Source organism: Cebus imitator, unplaced genomic scaffold, assembly GCF_001604975.1.
Source record: "Cebus imitator isolate Cc_AM_T3 unplaced genomic scaffold, Cebus_imitator-1.0 Scaffold488, whole genome shotgun sequence".
Classification (NCBI taxonomy): Eukaryota; Metazoa; Chordata; class Mammalia; order Primates; family Cebidae; genus Cebus; species Cebus imitator.
The window spans coordinates 886,890-891,632 of NW_016107803.1; the positions used below are offsets into that span (position 1 = coordinate 886,890).

The following is a 4,743-nucleotide window of genomic DNA, read 5'->3' on the forward strand; positions in this document are numbered from 1 at the left end:
GTCCTCAGCTCCGCTCCTCCGCATGGCAGGACTGCCCAGCTCCACATCTCCGTGCAGCATACGGGCCGCTGTCCATGCATGCCGACCTCTGGCGCCAACAGTAAGGTGGTGGAAATCAGCCTTGCTCCTCCCCCTTTTAGAGCTTTGAAATCAGCTTTAGCTGTTCATCCCGAAGAAACTACTTCCCAGTGACTCTGCTCCCGTGCCTCGATCTGCCCCTGCTGAGAGCAGTTTCACTTCATGGGGAGTCACCGATTATGGGGACCCTGGCAATATGGTCCTCTTCTTTCCTCTTAGCAGCTCTATTCTAAATATGTCTTCCAGATCGTAGATGCAGGTGTATCTAGAGGGCAGCTGGCTCGCCCAAAATAGCGCTGGAGTCCAGGAGGCAGGAAAGAAACTCGGGCGTTAAATGAGTTCACACCCTCTCCAGACGCCCACAGTCATTGTCCCCTCTGACCCTCACAAGGCCCAACTGCTAGAGGAGGCTTTGCGTCTCACATACGACCTTCCCCATCTTCAGAAATGAAGACACAGAGAGGTCAGGGGACTTCCTTGCCAAAGTCCAGCAGCTAGGATGTAAAGGAGTCGGGAGAATTGGGATTTGTATCTAGGACTTCAAGGCCATCTCCTTCACTGAAGCGCTCCAAGAAGGATGAGTTTGGCGGCTGAGGACCTGAGCTCCTTTTCTCTCGCTTTCACTCACCCGCTGCAGGACTGCAAGCTCCACGGGGGCGGGGGCCAAGGCTTCCCTCCAAGGGACCGGTACCAGGCAGGCACCCCCGGGTGGCGGGCTGGGCCAGGACCGAAGCCGAATCCTTCTTTTGCAGAGGAGGCTCTGAGCCTGCGGCATGGCTAAGTGTGAACCTTGCAGGCTGTCGTGCAAACGCGTTGGGTCAAGCTCTAAGCCTAGAGGTCGGGCTCGGCTGGGTCTGAGGCTCTGGGCTCTGGACTGCGTAGAAGCCCGGCGGGGGAGGGTGCAGCCTTAGAGACCTCAGGCGCCGGCGTCGCTGGGACCGCGCCGCTTCGCACTGCGCACGCGCAGGGCTGGCGCGGGCTCCGCCCCCCGGGTAGGGACCTACAGCGGGCGCGGCGCCGGCGGTCTGCGGCCGGTGGTGTAGACGCCCCTTCGCCGGTACCTGGCACCTGGATCCGGCCTGCTGGGTAAGTAGCTGAGCGGGAGGGCGAGTGTCCCGGGCTCGCGTGCACGGGACGGAAGCGCTGGCTGCGGCCGGGTAGTGGGGCCGCGCGGGGTTGGGGCCTGACGGCGCCAGGCCGGGTCAAGCGCTCGCGGCTCCGCGTGCCCGTGTGAGGGCTGGCGTCGCGGCGAGCGGCACCGGGAAGGCCGAACGCGGGCTCCGGCTGGTGGGCGCGGGGCACCAGCCAGGGTGGGGGCCCGGGCCGCATCTCGGCGCGCTTTGGAGCAGGGACGCGGGCCGGGCCTGGGGTCGGGGTCAAGCCCGGCGCCCCGCGCTCGCCTTTGTGCGCCGCGACCCAGCGGACTCCGCGGGGGCGGAGGCGGAGGCGGAGGCGGAGGCGGGGGCGTCCCGCAGGGCCTTTGGTGTGGTGACCCCGGAGTGGCCTGCGCTCCCCTCCCCCAGCGTTTTGAAAGATGCCTCCTCCGAGGGCTCCTACCGTCCGCGCCGAGCAGGAAGTGTCGTCAGGAGGCCATTTTTAAAGCCTCCTGCGGGCCTCGTAGCTGAGCCTTGACGGTTTTGGTTTTCTTCGGCTGGAAGAACCCCGGCCTTCCCTCCTGGCGGGCGGGACGCTCCCGGGAGATGACGATGCGCCCGCTGCGCCAGGCCTCGCCCTCCGAGCGCACAGGCTCAGGCGCGCTCGCCTTGGATGCTGCCTGCCATCGGGGAGCGTGCCGACAATAAACTCGAAAACCAGCCTTGGCATTGTCTTTTCTTGGGAGGGACAGGAGTGGGCCCGTCTATCGAGGACCTGCGCATCTTTTGCGGGGGGTGAGGAATAGGTTGAACGAGAAGAGATGAAGACTTGAATTGTTCCAAATGCTGATGTCATTGTGTGACCTCCCCATTCCGGCCTGCCCGTCTTATCTTGTTGCGTTTGGGGTTTGGGGTTCTGTAAAGCCAGGAAATTGTAGGGTTCGAAAGAATGAAATTTTCTTAACCAGAAAGGAAAAGCCAAAAGAGAAATGGGAGAGAAAACACTTAAACCTTTATGTATCAGTTGGGTAGTTAACCTATACTGTTAAAATACCTCCGACTTTAAAAATTGAAATAATGAACGATTTATCGTAACATTAAAAAAAAGTGAACTACTGAACATTATGTCCAGTTTAAAAGTAGAAATCTACATAGCTAAACTCTAATATTGTGTTAGAATCCTTAAACTATCCTAAGTTTAGACATGAAATTACCAAGTTAAGACAAACCTGGGTCTCCAGAAGCTTGCAGTGCTCTCGTACAGTACAGCAGAAAGACTGAGAATGGAGATGCATCTCTCACTCGAGTCACATATGCAAAGTTTATGTCAGTACACAGCCAAGGGTTCAGAAAATATTGTTTAGAAACCTGTGTTATAGACTGTCTCTTTGAGTAGAATACAAATAGTTCTTTAAAATTGTGTGATACTGGTATCTTTAACCTAGGATACAATTTTTAAAAATTACTTTCATCTTGGATCAGATGAGCCTTGAAAACTAACACTTTTCTATGCAGACAGTTTTGTTATGCTGATAACATTCATTGCAAAAGCAATTTGAAAAGAGCATAGGATGGCCATTATTTATTGGGGCTCCTCCCTGATGTATTATGCACAACCTATGAGGATTTTAAAAATGCAAAATGGCAATTAAATAATCCATTTCGATCTCTAGAGGTTTATTTGCCTTTAAGTAAGGGGGTCTGGGCCAGTTTTTGTGCAAAAGGAAGAACAAAGAACATTTTTATTTTTGTCTCTGTGAAGGCTGACTCATTCTTTCAACGAATACAACTTTTTTGAGTGCCTTCCTTGGCCAAGCCCTGTGCTATTGCTTATGATAAACAAGGTCATTACCAGGGAGGGTTTTCCCAATCTTGACTGTTCTGAAACTGCCTGCAGTCTACTGCATTTTCTTTGTTATGCAAACCCAGCTAACTGCGATTTCCTAGATTCATCCTTGGAGTAAAAGCAGCTACAGATCAGCCAGTCTAAACACTGTCATCAAGGGGTGAGAGGGGGGAGGCACCAGAATCACCTAGGGAGAAATTGAAACCATATGCCTGAGCCCCACCCCAAGAAGTGGGAATCTGATTTGCTAGGTTGTATGTTTGTCCTGGGAATCCTTTTTTTAAGCTCCATGGGTGACTTTGCCATATACCCCTGCTTGAGGAGCACTTCTGGGGCTCATTCCCCTTACCTTCAGCACTCCTTGAGAAACCAAGGCTGTGCTGGTCCAGGACTTAAACCCAAGTGTTTGGCTTCTGTTGCAGGCCTCTTTGTGCAGCGCCTTGCTGGGGCCCAGGGTACTGATGTAGAAGCCTACACCAGGGCCTGAAGTTGTGAAACTCGTGGCACGCCACACCTGAGAAGAGAAGGCCTGAAAGAGAAGGAAGAGCCCATGGTACTTGCCATGTTTTTGACTTAAATCTGCAACTCCAAGGCTCCAGGCAGGAAGTAAGAACAGTGCTCAAGTGGCAGCAGATACTGACTATATAGCTTCATCTCACAGCTTCACACAGCAAGGTAGCAAACAAGGAATGTGAGATTGGACACAGTTGCTGCTGTTCACCAAATCTGTGATCTTCAAAAAGCCATCTAGCTTCTCCAGACCTGTTACCAGAGAAAAAGCAGATAATTGAAGGCTGGCTTCAAGAAGTTTGGAGGTAACATAGGAACCTGCTTATGCAGGCATTCTTTCATCTGACTTGGGCCAAGGTGCTCCAGGAATGATAAGCAGCCAGCCACTGGGAGAGCATTCTCATTATATTCCTGATAGAACATTCACTATTTCACTAATAATACCCATTTACTTCTCTTTATCTTCTGTTACACTCCTTAAAACCAGCAGGTCACAGCAGGTGTGGGAATAAAACAGTCCTGGGCAGTGCACATGACAGGCACTGAGCCAGGAACATACAAATTTCTAAGAATCTACAAAGCAGTTACTTCATTATACACCTCACAGAGAGCATCATTGGTGTTTCCAAGGTCACAGGGCTAGGGAAGGGCGGAACTCTCGTCTGTTTGCCCCATTACAGCCCCGCAGTGGTGACCTCTCCCCACCTCCAGGCACCCACAAGTATATAAAATCTTGTACAGGGACGTTGATATTATTGTTGCCGTTCCAAAGTGCACCTGCACGTGTGATGTCAGGTGGTCCGCAGCCTTGGCTGCATGGCTGCATATGAGAATTACCTGGGAAGCTTTTAAAAATTCCAGTATCCCCACCGCCTCAATTACAGTGGAGTGTTTGCAGGGGACATTATTTTTAAAACTCCCAAGTAAATTCTGGTGTGCACTGGGGTGACCAGCTGTCCCAGGGATCTCCTTTAAAAAATAAGTTTAATATCCTGGGCGCTTGACAGGCCAATTGCCCTAATGCAGCCAAGGTTAAGAACTACTGGTTTAATGGTAGCTATATTTTCTGTGTTTAATTATCTTTTTTAACTCTGAATCCATTTTTTTTCAACTCTGAATCCATTTTTTTCTGCAATTTAAGGCAAAAAAAAAAAAAAATGCAAAGATACATGTCTCTTTAGAAACCCAAAGTCATTTGATGTGCTTCATGACATA

The 4,743-nt window shown here is 51.5% G+C and overlaps 1 protein-coding gene across 4 annotated transcripts in view; it reads left to right on the forward strand.

Annotated features, from left to right (window-relative positions):
- The first annotated feature begins 1,038 nt into the window (after positions 1-1,038).
- Positions 1,039-4,743, forward strand: part of ZNF518B (zinc finger protein 518B) — a 14,121-nt gene continuing 10,416 nt past the window's right edge. Inside the window, exons 1-2 of one of the 4 annotated variants that reach the window (XR_005197520.1) lie at positions 1,039-1,164; positions 3,441-3,833. The gene's annotated coding sequence lies outside the window, so the exon portion shown is untranslated. The remainder of the gene's footprint in view (positions 1,165-3,440; positions 3,834-4,743) is intronic. The other 3 variants (XM_017513219.2, XM_017513221.2, XM_017513222.2) reach the window with 3 other exon arrangements.